The sequence below is a fragment of the Rutidosis leptorrhynchoides genome, chromosome 6 (genome assembly GCF_046630445.1).
Source record: "Rutidosis leptorrhynchoides isolate AG116_Rl617_1_P2 chromosome 6, CSIRO_AGI_Rlap_v1, whole genome shotgun sequence".
NCBI lineage: Eukaryota > Viridiplantae > Streptophyta > Magnoliopsida > Asterales > Asteraceae > Rutidosis > Rutidosis leptorrhynchoides.
In genome coordinates, this window is record NC_092338.1 from 135,211,177 (window position 1) to 135,220,659 (window position 9,483).

At 32.4% G+C, this 9,483-nt stretch overlaps 1 non-coding gene across 1 annotated transcript; it reads left to right on the forward strand.

Annotated features, from left to right (window-relative positions):
* Positions 1–4,821: 4,821 nt before the first annotated feature.
* On the forward strand, positions 4,822–4,928 carry LOC139856585 (small nucleolar RNA R71). Its single transcript, XR_011762057.1, has one exon. It is a non-coding gene; the product is annotated as a small nucleolar RNA R71 (small nucleolar RNA).
* The last annotated feature ends 4,555 nt before the right edge of the window (positions 4,929–9,483 follow it).

The following is a 9,483-nucleotide window of genomic DNA, read 5'->3' on the forward strand; positions in this document are numbered from 1 at the left end:
TTTCTATACGTATATCTAGAGTATATGTACTCGTATCATACCTAGCTTCTATACGTATTTACTATTGGTATATACACATCAAATCACCACCAACCAGCCCTTGTTCATGCCTTATGTATAAGGTAACTACTTTTGTTATTTAGTATGACAATTTCACATGATTAAAAGATCTTTTCACAAAATTACAAATTTATACACCTTTTACACCACCATAAATACATGCATCCATTTTCAATTTTTGGAACATCATTTCTCTAGCTAAACACACACACTTACTAGCCTCATGTCTCTCTAAGAACTCCAGCAAAAATCCTCTCAAGAATCACCTTAAACACCACCATAAAAAGATCAACAAAAACACTACAAAAATACAACTTTCAATTCAAGTTTATGTCTTAAGTTGCTTCCAATCTTTCATCCAATTTCATCACTCTTTTGGTTCTAGGTTTTTACTCCTCTTTTACAGCAATCTTGTCCAAGTAACTTGAGGTAGTAACTTTGTTCATAACCTTATTCGATTCATATATATATAGCTATCTTATTGTATGGTATACAATTTTAACAACAAAAACATAGTTTGAATGATTTCAAACTTGTTTGCAAACTAAATAGATCCTTCTAACTTAACTTTTAAAATACTTCAATACCTGTAATATAACTTAAATATATGCTAATTTAACAAGGTATAACTTGGTTTTTCAAAGAATACCTTAAAAAACTGTTTTTATGACGTCGGAGTGCAACCGGGGGCTGTTTTGGGTTGGATAATTAAAAACCATCTTGAACTTTGAATTGGAGGTTTATATTCTGGAAAAATGATATTTCTTATGAATATGTTAACACATAAAAATTTCATGATTTAATTCATAGTATAAGTATTTTTAGAAAAATGGTCATTAAATGATGTTTTTGTAACAAAAATGATTAACTTCATAAGTTTCACCAAAATTTGACCTATGACCTATGATTTCGAATACAAACTAAGGTATTTACAGTTCATATTCTTAAAGAGGGACTCGATCCAAGGAAGTGGAAAGTTGAATCAACGAAAACGGAGTTGTAACGAAGAAATTATGACCAAAACAAAGTCGGATATCCAAGACTAGTTTAGCCACGAAAATAATTGGAGAAAATTAAATAAATCACATCTTCCTAAAGTAACATGATATTTTATACATATGTACTCATAATTTAATTTTATATGGTTCAGGATCACCTGTAAACAATACGAGAAGATTAATCATAAGATCTCATGATTGTACGCAACACGTCATTTGACAACACCGGTACTTTATGTACGCAACAGGTCATTTGACAACACCGGTACCATGGGTCAAGATTAATCTCGACCAATACATATACGATGGGGGTTTTATTTATTTCATTGGGGGTTTATTAAACAACTAAATATGAACCATTAAAATTGAATTACTAACATCGGACTGCTAACTACGGACTAAGGAATTATTAAAAGTATTAAAAGTATTATAAGTATATATATGTGACGATTGTTTAAAAAGAAAAGGTATTGATATATTATATATGGATAGGTTCGTGATATCAATCGGAGACCAAGTCGAAATTACATATCTTCAAGACAAAAGTGAGTATATAGTCCCACTTTTAAACTCTAAGTATTTTGGGATGAGAATACATGTATTTTATGTTTTACGTTATGGACACAAGTAACTGAAAAATATATTCTACGTTGAGTTGTACCACTGGCATACTTCCCTGTAGCTTGGTAACTATTATTTACAGCGGTATTGTAAACGCGAATCCTGTTGATAGATCTATCGGGCCTGATAACCCCAACCGGACTGGACGACCAGTATTCAACGGTTGCACAGTACTTCGTTTCGTAACTACACCTTGGTACGGTGTAGTAAGATTTCATAATAAAGGGAATATGCGACGTGATTAAATGTTAAGTATGGTTACCAAGTGCTCAACCACTTAGAATATTTTTATTAAAATGTTTATATATGAAATATTGTGTTCCATTGTTATAACGCTGCTAGCATCAAACCTATATATCTCACCAACTTTATGTTGACGTTTTAAAGCATGTTATTCTCAGGTATGAATTAAGTATTCCGCTGTGCATTAGCTCATGTTAAGGATACTACTTGGGACCTTTTAAGCCATGATACAAAGACGTTGCATTCGAGTCATTGGAGTTCAATAGAGAATATAAATAAGTAAATGACAGATTAGGTCATTTGGATATTATGAAATGTTAGACGAAAATGTCAAATATTGATGTAATGATAGTTTGCCTTTTAAGAATAAATGCAACGTTTGTAAAATGTATCATATAGAGGTCAAGTACCTCGCAATGTTATCATATGTTATTGTATTCGTCCCTATGGATTGGGTCGGGTCGTCTCATATATATATATATATATATATATATATATATATATATATATATATATATATATATATGTGTGTGTGTGTGTGTGTGTGTTTATGTGTGTGTGTATATGTATATATGTGTGTATATGTATATATTTTGGCATACTTTATATCAATAATATTAAAATAATGATAATAAAATTTTTCGCCCCGCCCTCGGGTAAAGCAATTTCGGTTCCGTGACCTAGTCTTTAACTTACGACGAATTTTAGAAATCGTTTTTTTTAAACTTAATGAAATAAAGTAAATTTTGTTTTTAAATTCACACAAAACATAAATTTAAAAAGCGTATTGATTTTATACAAAACCTACAAAACAAAAAAAAATTCAGAATGAGGGGAGAAAACTAGTTCTTTAGTGTCTGCTAGTGGAAAAGACCAATCGGATTCCATTCTCGGAACTACACGAGAACAGAACAACTAACTCTAGACAGTATTTTCTTTTTAGAACATTTGAATCTCCCCACACTTAGGTAGCTGTGGTGTCGAAATTGTGATTAACTTTATCGTCAATTTTTTTTGGACCATAATCAACTTGCATATCTGTGACTTTTGCTTTAAGCCATTGGTCGGATTCCTGTGTAATATCCACAAATTTAACTAGTTTTGCCTTTTCTTTGGGCGATAGATTGGATACTAACCGGTTACATAACTTAAAGTTCCCCTTGGTTCTAGCATCCCGAATCCGTTTAATAAGTTTCTTCATTGAACTGTTAATAACAGAGTCATTTAATTTTGTATCAACAACGGAGTTCTTTGTTATCAAGTCATCATTAGGTGTTACTTCATCTTCTCCACACTTAGGCGTTTTATTATTGTTAAGCACTACCGTTGGAGTTGGTAAAACAACGTGGTTCTTACTAATCGTTTTTATTGGTTCAATGGTTTTGGTTGGTGGAGATTTAGACTTTTGAATCACAAAGGTGACCGATTTGTCACCATCACTAAGTGTCATTCTACCCTCTCTTACATCAAATAACGCCCCGGTGGACGCTAAGATTGGTCGACCTAAAATTAGAGGAATGTTTGAGCCCTCTTCTATGTCAATGACAATAAATTCGACTAGAAAGGTTAAATTACCTACTTGAACGGGTAGGTTGTCAGCAATTCCAACTGGGTGCTTAATGGTTTGATCAAGAAGTCGAACACTCATTTTCGTTGGACGTAACTCACCTACTCCTAATCTCTTATATACTGAAAGAGGCATAACACTCACACTCACACCTAAATCTGCTAGTCCATCATACATGACACAATCACTAAGTACACAAGGAACGATAAATTCACCTGGATCACCCAACCTGGGTGGATGGTTTGGTGGAACTGTCTTCACCGAGTTTACTTTTACGGTTTTTGTTTCTTCCACTTTCTTATTCTTCTTCTTCTTTCCAAAGGTATCACAAACTTTATTACCTATCACTTGCTCATACTCAACTCCTTTTTTGGAAACGGGATGGGTGGTCTGTATGGTGCCACCACTGGCTTTACATACTCGGGTGGTGGTGGTGTTGTAACTTCTTCATTGTTACTCACATCTAAAACCTTCCCATCTTCTGGTGCTAGTTTTTCAGAATTTGTTGACACCATATTAACATTCTCATTTCGAGGATTTACTCCAGTATTAATTGGTAGCTTTCCTTGTTCCCTCTTACTCATTAAGCTAGCTAAAGTACCTATGTGTTTTTCTAGATTCAGAATGAAAGCTTGTTGAGTTCTTAATGACTGATCAAACCTCACATTTGTTTGAGTTTGAGATGTAATAAATTGTGTTTGAGATTCCATTAGTTTTGCCAACATTTCTTCCATATTTGGATTTTTCTCTTCAGTTTATTGTGGTGGTTTATACAAGCCAGGTCTTTGTTGATTGAAAGTGTTGTTTTGAGTTGGTTGGTTATTCGGACCTTGTTGGTTGTACGAGTTGTTATTAGGTCCATTTGGATTGTAAAGAATGTTTTGATTTCGATTAAAGTTTGGCCTTGGCAGTTGATAATTATTTTGATAATTATTTCTTGGCCTTTCTTTCATGTAGGAAACATTCTCACGTTGTTCCATTGTTTGCTCGATGTGACAATCTTTCGTTAAGTGTGGTCCACCACATTTTTCACAACTTATTTGTATTGCGTGAATATCTTTAGTCATCTTTTCCATTCGTCTCTCGAAAGCATCTATTTTTGTGGAAACAGAATCAAAGTCATGGCTAGAATCGGCTCTAGCCGCTTTAGATGAACGAAAAATATCTTTTTCCTGGCGCCACTCATGCGAGTGGGAGGCTGTGTTATCAATAATTTTGTGAGCTTCGGTTGCAGTTTTCTTCATAATGGAACCACCAGCTGCTGTGCCGATGTCTTTTCGTGTAGCAACGTCGACACCTTGGTAGAATATTTGTAGTATTTGATAAGTGTCTAAACCGTGCTGAGGACATCCTCTCAACAACTTTCCAAATCTTTTCCACGCCTCATATAATGTTTCATTTGGCTTTTGCGTGAAAGTAACAATTTCTCCTTGAAGTCTCACGGCTTTAGATGCCGGAAAGAATCTTTTAAGAAAATTCTCAACTAAAACATCCCATGTGTCAATAGCTCCTTCAGGTAACGATTCTAACTAATCTTTGGCTTCTCCCTTTAAAGTCCAGGGAAACAATATGAGATAGTCTGTTCATCCTCAACTTCTCTGATTTTGAATAGAGTACAGATCCTATTAAAGGTTCGAAGATGTTCGTTTGGATCTTCTTTTGGCGTACCACTATATTGGCATTGATTAGTTACCATGTGTAGGATTTGTACTTTGATTTCATAATCTGGCGCATTAACATCTGGCTTAATAATGGCGTGACCTTGGCCCGTGCGTGTGGCTCTCATTCGGTCTTCCATACTTTGAGGTTCTGTTACTTCCATAATTGAATTTGTTGAATACGAATCACTAGAGGATTCTAATTTAACGGTTTGTAGTTCAGGAGGAATAATTAGTGGTTCAGGATCTTGAAATTGTCCTTGAATATCCTCCGAGTTCTCAATTGTGAAGTCGGGTACAAAAAATGGATTATCGGAAATTTGAAGTGGAGTACTAGGACTACTAGATGATGATTCTAAAGAAAAATCAATGGCGACAATATTGGCTAGATGTCTTGATCGGGTTACAGGTGGTGAACGTATGAAAGGTGGTGAACGTTTTACTCGGTGCATTCACTGAATATCCTATTAGTTATAAAGATAAAAATTATATAAGTTATCAAATTAATAGACTTTTCTGATTTTGCCCACGTTTTGAATAGCCAATAGATGCAGCAGGTAGCCAGGACCCTTTAAATCGGAAATCCACAACTCGCCACTAACAAATTCAACTATTACTACGAATCAGAAAATTTTGAATGTCTATCAATTCAATCGCTTACAATAATTTTTCGTCGTAATTTAAAGAAAATAAAGAAAATTCTATGTCCTAAAAACTAGAGCGTAGAAATGAGAAAGAAAAAGCGCGTCGAAAAACGTCGAAAAATAAAAATAAGAAAGGAAAACGTCGAAACTTAAAAGTCTGAAAATTAAATCTAAAAAGTTACACCTAAATGTATTAAAGCTTAAAAGGAATTCTATATCCAAAACGGCAATAACTTAAAAGGAACTAAAATCTATAACGGCGTCACAAAATTCTAAAGCGCCTAAACTCTATATCTAAAGAAAAAGCACTTAAGGGATTTTACGGCAAAGCCTAAAATCTAGAAATATAAAATAACTACGTCAAAAACTAAGTTTAGAACTAATTACTACGAACGACAAATATTAAATACTACGAATAAATGAAAAATGATAAAAAAAAATTACAAAATACAAAAAGAAACTAAGTTGATAAAAATACAATTTTATAAAAATATTATTTTTATATTATAATAAAAATATTATTCTATATATTTAATAATTATTATTACACTTAATAATACTAATTAAAACTAAAACTAAGATAAACTAATTAATATTTTAATTAAACCCTAATTATAATTAATAATTAAAATATAAACCCTAATTTAGCATTTATGGCGTACCAGGTTTGCTGTCAGCAACCCTCATGCGATCGCATGAGAATTAGGTTGATGGATCATGCGATCGCATGATATGAGATACCAGGCCGGATTTTGGGCTTCGCAGGCTTCGGCCCAACTAAATTTTAATATAATTTTAATTTTGATTTTAATTTTCTGATTTTATTTTATAGAAAATATAATTTAAATAAAACTTATATATTTTTAAAAAAAATATTACTTATTAGTTCTTATAACTTTTAACAAAGAAATAAAAAATATAAACTTTTTAAATTAAACACTTAAAAATATAGATATATAATTTTTTTGTTTGTTTTGTTTATTTAAAAATTTAAAACTTCTGTAAATATATTTTTATAAAAATGGCTTAAAAACTAATTATTTTTTTTAGAATATAGCGTTTCGCTTTCGGCGTTTACTCCCTAGCCGCGGCGCCAAAAACTTGATGTGTGGAGCGGAGCTGTACGAAATACTATTATTGTTTACTACAAAATACGACTAAATATTACACAAGTTTTATTAATTTACGGAGGAAATATACCTAAACCTTGCTACAACACTATAGGCAGTGTACCTAATCGTAGAGTAGTGTAGTTTTTAGTAAGTCCGGTTCGTTCCACAGGTAGCTAGTTGATTACGTACTATATTTTTAACAACTATATTTATACAAAATATATACAATTATATATAAGTAGTAATATTATAAAAGGGGGGTTTTACCGTTTAACGACCGGTTTGTCGATTTTTAATTTTAAGCGTAAAGATAAATGACGATAATTAAAATGCGTAAAATAAAATTGCGATAAATTAAATGACAATAATTAAAAGTACGATGAGAAATACAATAAAAGAATTATGCTTATTTAAACTTCCGTAATCATGATGTTTGACGTTTTGATTTTAATTTATTTCTCTGGGTTAATTGTCCTTTGTCCCGGTTTATTTGATACATATCTGCGTTTTTCCCATAATAGCCCATCGGTCATAATTATAAAATGTTCGTCAAATTAACCTTATTCTCGAAGTCAAATATTTCAACTAATTAGGGATTCAAAGTGTAACAAGGTTTTAATACTTTGTTAATAATTACACCAGATTATCGACTGCGTGTAATCCAAGGTTTTAATACTTTGTTAACAATTACACCAATTATCCTTGTGTGTAATCCACCCCTGTTTTAATTAGTCCACGATACATTAATTTATTCACTTGGCCATAATGAATAATCAATTACCCAATCTAATTGATTAATAAATGATTGTAAACGATGTCGTATAAACGTCACTAAATAGGACATTCGTAATCAATTTAATAATTATTAGATTAACTAATTTGAAGATAGGTTCGACAGGTTCCAATGAGTTGTCATTCAATTAGACAATACCCCCCACCTTTTTAATAGTCAATAGTCCAATGTTCACAAGTGTCGGTCTTTTGTCCAAACCCTAATTATGGTACAAAATCCAATAACCCCGTCTTTAATATTTAGTCTAACATCACGATTAATTCGGCTTAAATAAGCATAATAATAACTTAGTTACGAGACATTAATTTCAAAAGGAAGAACATAGCTTACAGTGATTATTTATCGCGTAGCTTTACACGGACAGAGTTCCGACTTTAAAACCCATAAAACATTTCTTACAATAACCCAACTAAACCATAACTTTATTATTAAAATTAACTTAAATTAAATTTATAATATAAATATATATTACATAAGAGAGAAAGAAATATATGAAGGTGTAAAGAACTCGTCTGAAATTTTGGTATTTATAGGACCTGGCCAGACTTTTGGGGCCATGCGATCGCATGGAGGACTGCTTCAGCTCACACTTCTTTGTACACTAGCTTGCCGACACTTTTAAATATATATATAATATATATAATTTTTCCTATAATTATATATATATATATATATTATATTATATTCATGTGCATAGTTGTCTTGTAATTTTAGGTCCGTTGAGTCGTACGTTTCTTCTCGGTTTATGTCCCGGTTCCGAATTTTCGAACGTCCTTTCGTACATTTAGATATCTTGTACTTTGCGTTCCGCGGCTTGTACTCCTGTAATTTTTAGACGTTTCTCATCAATAATTTGAACCACTTGGATTGTAACTTGTACATTTTAGCTTTTTGGTCATTTGCGTCTTCAAATCGTCGTTTTCTTCTTTTGTCTACGCACTTATTTATTTAAACGATTATTACATAAAAATAGAACAATAGTAACTAAAAGTTTTACATATTGGAAGGATATTGATACTAAATATATATTCATTTAGAGTACTATCAGTTAACCTTGGGCGGTTTACGCTTTGTTATATATAGGTATATATTGTCGTATTGTTGTGATGTAGTTAACCCTCCGGGTGTAGCTTATTGGCGTTGTTCACATCGTCGTTGGTGAACTTACTTTGTTGATATCTTTAGCTTGTTGCTTAGTGATCGTACGGTATGCTTAGATTAGCTTGCCTTTATGCTTGGATGCTCCGGTATGTGCTATTTGATTATTAATTGTGTGGCGTGTCCATTTTATGCATATATATGTATGTAGTATATTCTCACTCACTAAGCGTTAGCTTACCCTCTCGTTGTTTAATTTTTTATAGATTTTCATGGAGGCGGTGGCTCGGGTAAGCGTGGGAACTAGTGGACTTGTGTAGTTTGCATAGAAGACGTGCTTTTGGACTTATTAGGATTGGGTAGCGTATTCCCAATCACCATGCTCGGTTTTGTTGGAAATTAAAATAGTCGGGCCGTGTTTGCCCGTTCGGATATTTAAACTAATGTGATAAATGTTTTAATAGTTTATTGAACTTATTATTTGTGTTAAAGATATTTTGGAAACATAATTGGGACCTAAATATTAATGTATTAAAGAAAAAAATTTGCGGGCCGGTTTAAATACGGGTTGGTTCGTTACATTTTGAGACAAATATAAACAGTAATATGGACCTTTTTTATGGGACAGATTGAGTATTACATATATAATACTATCTATATAATGAATATGTGAGTTCTATTTTGATTTT